We start from the raw sequence: 9,704 nt of genomic DNA, 5'->3' as shown, positions 1-9,704 counted from the left end.
AGCAACAACGTTTTATTGGAAAAAGTGAAAGACATTTACAGAAAAAAATGTGGTAGATTTCCTTTGTCAAAATGAGGAAAAATGTTTGAACCTCGATTGCCGATTTGTTTAACAGTTCCCATTTTGTGACCTTATGACATGACCAAAATATGACCTCGAGATAGACGTGGAAGGCCATTAAAGCCATAGGCGTTTTGTTCCGAAATTGGTGTGTTATACTTCGGCTTGTCACGTGACTGAGCTTGACCATTCACGTGTCGTTCCCATGAAAGACACAACTGAGGGAGAATGACGTAAGGATCATACAATAAAGAGGTAGCATGACCTGATTTTCTTTCCTTTATTCTTGTTTTTTTTTATCGTGCTTACTCTGCAAGCCCTCTGCATGACCCTGCATTCTCCTATATGATTCCGACCTTAATAAAAAACACAGTTTCTCTTTTCTTATAGATTGCCTTAATGTATGCCTAGGTTACAGACAATTTACGACACGCAGGTTAATAAACAGAAAATCATACAAATATTTGAATATGTTTTTAGCGGGTGTGGCACTAAAACATAAAGATAAGCGATATCAGATATTGGACCACGGCATCATCTAATTCTGGATTGTTTTTACAGACGTGAGAACAGCGTTATTCAAACACAATGTTTATTGCTACAGACATGCAACGCATAAAAATGAATGCACATACAAACTTAAAAAAATAACACATGCAAAAAGTGATATGAAATTAATACACGTGTACGATCGCAGTAGCATCATGCGCGTTTTCCTATGTATTTAGTTGGATGAAGAGGAGAGAGAAAATAATTGGATAAAGAAAACCTTTTTAATGCATTGGCCAAAATTCACAGAGGTACCGTTTGTACATGGAAATTTCAAGATTAAGGCAACACAAAGAGTGAACGAAAAATATTTGAATAAAAAAAATGTAAAGACTCACTGTGAGGGGATTCGGGATAGAGTAAAGAGTGGAAATATTGACGAAGAGACGGAGGAGAGGAAGAAGAAGAAAAAAACAGTAGAAGATGTCCGATGAGTAGAAAATCAAAGATAAATGTAGAGAATCTCACAATGTAAAAAAAAAGAGACAAAATGAGGACAACGAAAGTGATGATTACAGAATAACTAACACTGCTGTTAAATAAGGGAGCTAAAATTGAAAAAAAAAAAAAACCAGGAAGAGCTATATATATCTTGTTTATTACCTTATATTGGCCTCCACATAAGACATTTTGTTTCTTCTTCCTAACTGTTAGTAGAATAAACAAATAAACTTTGCACCCCGTGCTACTTATTTAGCTACTAATCACAAGTTCATGTCCATTTCGTCATATCCAAACCACTTGTTATTCACAAATGATTGCTTGGATGTGTTTTGTTCTTGATTTTCTTCCAACCTGTCTTTTGATTTTTGAAACAGAGAGATTGAAGTTCCACTCTTTCCTTATTAAGTTGCTTACAGTGCAATCTGTCAAGTGCTGTTTACTCGAAGGTAAAGCAACCAAACAAATAATAACAGGAGCAACGCCACTCAGATTGATAATTTTAGAGGTAGAAATGTAACAAGCAAGTTGAATTTAAATCACAAGGAAGAACGAAGGAAACAATGATAGAAGTCAGAGTTTATGGTAAAATGTTATGCGGAGATCTCACCAGATGCGGAGATCTCACCAGATCTCACCACTGTACGTTTGATTACCAATTCCCGTTACTTATCCCCATCCAATCCCCTATTTCGTCAACTAAAACATTGAAAATTGAGGATCTTCACACCTTTCAAACTGCTGTTTTTATGTATAAATATACATTTAATTGTCTTCCAAAAATTTTTGATGGCTTCTTCACTCCAAATTCCACCGTTCACTCATATCCAACACGTCAGTCGTCCGATTACCATCTCGAAAACCCCAGAATCATTTTAGCTCAAAAATCATTAAAACATAATGGACCAGATATTTGGAATTCCTTACCCCCTAATTTAAAACAATGTACGTTGTTGAACATTTTCAAACGAGAACTAAAAAACACCCTCATAATCCAGTATACTTCTGACACATAAATATTCATACCACCTGGTCAACAAACACCCTAAACAATGACTTCACGGCCATAACTGAAGTAACATTCACCGCATCACACTGATACACAAAATAACACTCAACGTACAAACCAAGATTCATCCCAACACAATGCACACCGCACTGCACCGCACGTCCTTCGCACAATTACTTCCCACTCAGTGAGTGGCAAGATTTTCTTTATGTATCTCTTTACCTGGGGCCATCTTTCTCGTCAAGCTTAGCTTATGATGATGGTCCCCTGCATTTCATTTTTATCATTTCCTATTGCTTCCTTTCATGTATGATATTCGTTCTTGAAAAAAAAAGAAAATGTATGTAAGATCCAAACGTTACGAATATTAGCTGTGTAAATGACTATGTAAGTATTTTGTTGATTTGTTGATTTGTATTGATTTTGAAATGCAGAAATAAAAACTGAACTGAACTGAACTGAAAAACCTTATGTTATTTTGAAATACTATTTCTTACAAACAGCCGGTCATGGAATGAATAACCGTGAGTCTGTGAAATGAATAAGAGAAATAAAGATGAAATAATAAAGATAGGTCACCTAACAGTTCATTCAAAAATTATCATGAGGATAATTATTATCTTTCAGTTAAAGGATGGCCGACAGAATGGATTCTCATCTGTTTACGCATCTTCTAGTCGTCATATTGGTACTCCGGATGGCTGGAGGATCCACTACTACAGGTCAACCGACAACAATCACGACAGTAACCCAGCCCCGGGATAGCACAACGGAACAACCAACAACGGTAACCCAGCAAGGGGGCACCACTACGGAACAACCAACAACAGTAACCCAACAAGGAGCTAGCACTACGGAACAACCAACAACAGTAACCCAGCAAGGTGGCACCACTACGGAACAACCAACAACAGCAGCAACACAGGGAGGGGGTAGCAGTACAGATCAACCGACAACGCCAACTCAAGACTTCACCGCAACCACAATAACAGACCTTGCTCGTACGAAGACAACTTCTCCTGAAGACCCTGAAGCAACAGCCACCACAGCAGCAGAGCAATCCAGCACCATCGCGACAGATTCCAAGACAACCACTTCCCCAGGTGACGTCACGGAGACCGTCACCCTGCTGATTCCTGACGAAACGACGACAGAGGACAAGACCAACACCAGGGCGCCCTCATCGTCGACCAGACCGCCCCCTTCCAAAGAGCCTGTGTCTGTAAAAGTGTTGAGCGTCTGCATAATCGCCGCTGTGGTTGCTGCAATATTGATAGCTCTGATAGTTCGCGCTGTTTTGCAGCATCGAAAACGCAAATCGGCAGACATGCCCAAAACTGACGTAGAAATGATGTATGCCCAAATCACCAAAAAAGACTAACAGTACAAAAGACATTAATCCTCTAAATCAAGTTCAGTGGAAGAGCAGCGTATAAACTCGATAAAAACAAACAGAACAAGCATACTAGAACAGTTTAAATGATAACTTAACCTATTTACAGGATTAGGAATGGTCTCACGTTTAATTTAGAATGGAGGCATACATATGCTTGTTTTGGTTAAAAGAAATAATTTTACACACATGTCATTACAATTTAGATATTAAACTTGAATTAAAGTTTCACATCAAGCCCCTAAAAAGATGAATCAGAAAGAGGTCGAATTTTTAATGGGATAACATCACATGAACCTGCATTTTTGCATAACAATTTAACAGTGAAACTTGACGTACCATAATTGTTTGGCTCGAAAGTCACATTCTCCATTCTAATCCTTCATCTGATCTTTCATTTCTCTATTAAATATCATATCTATTTCATTTCGGATCAACGAACCTTCGGAATAACGAACCCTATTTCATTTTCGGATTAACGAACCTTCGGAATAACGAACCCTATTTCATTTTCGGATAAATGAGCCTTCGGAATAGCGAACCCTATTTCATTTTTGGATTAACGAACCTTAGGAATAACGAACCTTCGGAATAACGCCACAAATGGTCTGATTAACGAACCCTTTTTCATTTTTTGATTCGAGCCTCTAGGTATAGGAAATTTGTGTGTTGCGGATTAACGAACCTTCGGAATAACGAACCTTCGGAATAACGAACTTTCGGAATAACGAGCAGCAAGGGGGGGGGGGGGGGGGGGGGTTATGGGGTTTCTGTTGAATATGGCGTTAAGAGCTCTTAAAGACAGTTTGGTGTGTGTTCTGTAAAACCCATTATAATGTGCACTTCCAGTTCATAACATTGCTTTAATTTTTGACATTTATTCTATAGGCCTAACGTTATCAATGTCACGTTGTCTTATATGAGCATACCGCGCTGTCAAAGTTTTATTGAGAAAGCGCCGATGACTTTGCTTTTGCTCTCGTTTTGCGCTAGTGTGTTGGAGTGTGCGTGCGTGCGCGCGCACGAGTGCGAACATCATGTTAGCAGCGAAGTAATGACAAGCGTGTCACAATGTCACAAAACGTCTCATGGATGTAACGTAATATTGTGTAATGTGATGTAATGTAATGTAATGTAATGTAATGTAATGTAATGTAATGTAATGTAATGTGAATGTAATGTAATATAATGTAATGTAATATGAATGTAATGTAATGTAATATAATGTAGGCTTCATGTAGGGTAATGCAAAGTGCAGTACTGGAATCCATTGATCAGTTTCATGTTATTTTATTGACGTGATGTGTTTGTGTTTTATCTTCATTGTCATGTACATATTGTGTACCTTTGCCGCGTTTGTAACACTAATCTAGGCCCAAGCTGATTTATAACACACATTGTAAATGTAACGTAGCTTTGTGTGTTAAGATTAGATTAGTTTTAATCTTTTAAAGGTCACGAGATTCATCAGTGGTCAATGACTGACCATTATAACTTTTTTCACTTTTTTATCAGTTTTTATATGTATCATTTACATGTGTACTGAGGCTACAATATAGTACTTCTTACTGTTGAAGGGGCTGAACTTTTCACAATTTTTCAATTCCACCATCGTATTGAATTCCTTTAAAAAAAACAACAACAGAATATTCTCTAGATTTGTCACCAACATGTTAATGGTAATTTTACTCAGCATGTCCTCTGAAGGAGGTATAGCTGAAATCATCAAACATTCGCTATTCTCTTCTTTGTAACCTTTCCGCTGTTGTGACAGTATGGATGAGTGGTGGCCTTGTTATCCAGCAATGGCATATATTATGTATTATATTCTACATACTAAGAATCTTGTTATAGGATTGGCCAAAAGCTGATCAAGTGATAAAGCGTAGTTTTGCCCATCACGTCACCTGAGAAGAAAAGTTCGTCACACACTGACTCTATGCTGATAGTCATTTTGTTTCGCTGATCTCTTAGTCCACACAGTCCTAACAGGTGATATAACTTATTATATTCCACATACTAAGAATGTTGCAATAGGATTGGTCCAGAGCTGATCACGTGATGAAGCATAGTTTTGCCCATCACATCACCTGAGAAGAAAAGTTTGTTCCACTCTATGTTGATAGTCCCTTTTGTTTCGCTGATCTCCACACAGTCCACACAGTCCTAACGCAAGATGAGTACGCGCGAAATAAAAGTGCGTTGCACTGTGGACTATCATGTGACCTAGGTCACTTGATAGTACACAGTGCAACGCACTTTCACTTCGGTTCCGCGCGGTACGCGCAGCAAATTCATTGTTTTGTTTTGTAATCTAAGCGCACGTAGCCTAAGCCCTAATAAGGATACCTAAAGACAGCTAAAACGGTTTCAGATGTGGAATAAAATGGGAATTTCTAGGACCCTAGATGTGGAATATAAAGCAAATAATCAACTTTTAGTTTCAGGCAATGAGACAAACTATAACTTCCTCGGCGATCTGAATGTGTACGCTATCTTTCCTCAGCTGCGCTTCGGAAAGATAGCTACATCCAGATCGCCTCGGAAGTGATAGTTTGTCCCATCACCTTCACCAACGTTGATTATTTGCTTACGATTTTGAGTATGCGCGAAATAAAAGTGCGTTGCACTGTGGTCTATCATTTGACCTGGGTCAAGTGATAGACAACTGTACAGTGCAACGCACTTTTATTTCGGTGCCACGCGCGGGGCGCGGAGCAAATTCGTTGTTTTGTCATACGCGCATACGTCTAAAGTAAACTACGTAGCCTAAGCCCACTGAGGATACCCTAAGACAGCTAATACGGTTTCAGATGTGGAATATCTAGGACCCTAGATGTGGAATATAAAGTAAATAATCAACTTTCAGTTTCAGGCAATGAGACAAACTATCACTTCCTCGGCGATCTGAATGTACACGCTATCTTTCCTCAGCTGCGCTTCGGAAAGATAACTTATACATCCAGATCGCCTCGGAAGTGATAGTTTGTCCCATCACCTTCACCAACGTTAATTATTTGCTTACTAATAACTATGGATCAGACCGAAACTTGAAAGTACTTATTAGCTTTTGAACGGATTGTCCAATTCTTCTCGAACTTCGCTAACGCATTCTTTATAATACTATATATTGAATTCATGTTTTGTTTTTGTTTTTTATTGTTCCATATTCCACATTTCAACAAATACATAAAACATAAACATCACAATACAAAAGCCTGGATGAATTGTCAAGTACAGCTTATAAGACGATAAAACATGTGAAATATGAGGAATCTACATAGAAGCATTGCTTGTAGGGTGTAGATTCCCAGATGCGGATGTGAGATTATTTCTTACTTGGTTATGTAATTAAAGGAATGACAATTTGTGAATTGGAGAAATATAAACGCCAAAAAGTGAAAAGAAAAAGAAAAACAAAAACAAAGAAAACAATGTCCGCGGCACAGACTTCTTGAGAGTTGCGTGATCACCCGAGCGAGGTACAAGTCAGATGCAGTGTACAATAGCAGAGATACCAAATGTGTACAAAGGAAGTTCAGGAGATAATACAGAAATCACGAGCGAGGCACATGTTACATAATCGATAATGTCAGTAATGTGAAGTATGAACAGAGATGTATGAACAGACATGTAATGTACATTTGGAGAGAATAGTAATATTTCAATGAGAAATAAATGAGAAATAAACGCCTTTGATTTTAACTATACAAAGACTCCTCTTGCAATGAGAAAGTAAATGTTGTTAAGTATCACTGCCAAATATACGAACATAGTCATGATGACATTTCGTTAAGACGAAGTCAAGATTCAGGACCCGAACTTATTATTTATACAATACTCAAAATAAGATAGTAATCAAACTGGTCAAGTATGAATTTTGAATCATACTGTATCATATAATTTCATGAATTATGAATGGGTCACACTGCTGAATATACAAACTGGATTTTTCCTACTGACTTGTGCACATTATTGTTCTTGTGTTCCTTTCCTAGACAGTAATTGGTTATTGATGAAATCTATACGTTTGAAAATAAATTCATGCTGTAAAAGTCAAATATTTTACCGTAATTAGCGATCTCCAAAGGACATAGCTGTCGTGTATATCCAAGGAAGGGATTATGATTTCCATATTGTTGGTAAAAAACTTCTCTTTTTGTTTTGCTTGTTATGTTAAATAATACGAAACCACAGATACAAATAATGTAGTATAATACTCAGGTTCTACAGACATTACTGTTTCCTCGTAGGATGTAACGTCCTTTATACCCCCCTTAATTCTCTTGTTTACTCAGGTCCCATTTAAGACCAAAGTGTTCTATCTTCTCGGCCTTACTCCATGGATTCGACGTAGCTCAAATTTGAAGTTGATAGAATAAAACATTGCTTTTTCATTCGATATAGGATGGTCTTATCAATTCTGTAACAGGTTGTGACGTATTTGCATACAGAAACACAACAAACATGAAACGAACGGGGTAAAGCATTCATCGAATTTATTAGCTTTGCAGACGAATCTAGACCAATCCAGATTTATTGTAGCTCTATAATATTTTATGTTGGTTATCATTAAACATTACTCATCGGTCTACTTTAATGATATTGACATACATATTTTTTATATCACAATTCCTGTGTAAAGTTTCACGACATTGTACGTGGCCCGTGCGCTCCCAAGCCTGTAAGTTAAAGTCGTTGGCTGGTTTTGGTATTACTGTATTTTGTTATCCCCCTTCCAGTTTCTAAAATTCTTACACAGACTGTGTGGCAGTTTTTTTTTTACATTGTTTGGGGAAACTCTTCACTAACCCTTTCTTTATAGGGACTTTTGACAGAGTGTTCAACACTATGATTTTTTTTTCGGAAATCGGCGGCTCTACAAGCAGGCAAAGAGTTACAGGTCAATTGCACTCAATCATGCTGCCTAGAGATCAGCGTTTGAAACAAAATCCGTCAATTCAAAGCATCACAAAAGACTTCCTTGCACATATCGAAACTAGAAAAACGAACCAATGGTTATATCAAATTTGTTCTTAATTCGAACTGCTGTGGAAGCTATCGGTTTCGAGAAAATCATAATTATTCAGCGGACTTCTTAGGTGTTAGGGTAATCAATGTTTATACAAATTCATGACAGTCTGCTGACGTGCAGTCTGCTGTCGTTGATTAAAAAGGTGAATTGATAAGTATGGCATTTCCTATTGACATCTTAATTATAAAGCTTTAATATAACATATACTGTGCAAATACAGAGTGTATGAGTGACTTATTCTTATTTTTTAACTAAATAGTGGCAACGCTAATCAAATTCAGTCTTTAGTAGTCTTTCCTTTTCTAAAATGACAGATCGAAGAGGAAATGAACAGTAGAATTCATTTTGACTTATTTACATTCTTTTTCGAAATGCAATACGATTCAAATGATGCATATGACACACACATATCAACAGAATATGAATGTACATGAAAAAATGCGATGACTTTTCACCCTCAAACTTTGAATATAAATAATCAAAACAGCACACATACATTGTACACAATCTGAAAAAAAGTGTGTGTGTGAGAGAGAGAGAACGACTAAACGCATACTTTAAACATGGGACATTATGTTTTTGCAAGAGGATGGCGCGACTCCGACACACTAAAATTATACATGATATAAATCTTTACCACTTCACCACTATACAACGGCAAACCGTGAATCAGGAAATAATAAATACGGTACTACAATCCGTAGCACCCTATTTCGCCTATCTCGGGTGTACATTAACGTGCTGTCTTATAAGACCAAATACGTCACATATTACTTTCAACCAATTCACACCAGAGCTAAACAAGTCAAATATACCTCTCTGTTCAGTGACTACCGAATGTATTTTATAGATTTTACTGAAGAAATTCATGGTGCAATAACATCTTACAAGCTTCTAAAATAATAAGTCAAGATATGCTTACAAACGCGCGTACAAAGAGGTAGATACGAATTTCTTCTGCCAGATATAATGTACGTAAACTAATTCCTGTGTCATTCTATATAACAATAAAGCATTTTAAGACCTATGATAGCGATCGATAGGCCTGTTTCAGCACTTGTTGAATCATTTATGCCTTCATACAACAAGTTTCGAAAGCGTAACTAATGTTGTATATGATGTGTGCATTGGTATTTGTGTGTGTGTGTGTGTGTGTGTGTGCGCGCGCACGCGTGAAGTACTTAAATATACGTTTTTGGAATTTAAACTCTCTAGCT

Source organism: Diadema antillarum, unplaced genomic scaffold (genome assembly GCF_040938485.1).
Source record: "Diadema antillarum isolate AM-2024a unplaced genomic scaffold, OU_Dant_1.0 scf00000189, whole genome shotgun sequence".
In the NCBI taxonomy this organism is placed as follows: domain Eukaryota; kingdom Metazoa; phylum Echinodermata; class Echinoidea; order Diadematoida; family Diadematidae; genus Diadema; species Diadema antillarum.
This window is presented reverse-complemented; position numbering follows the sequence as displayed.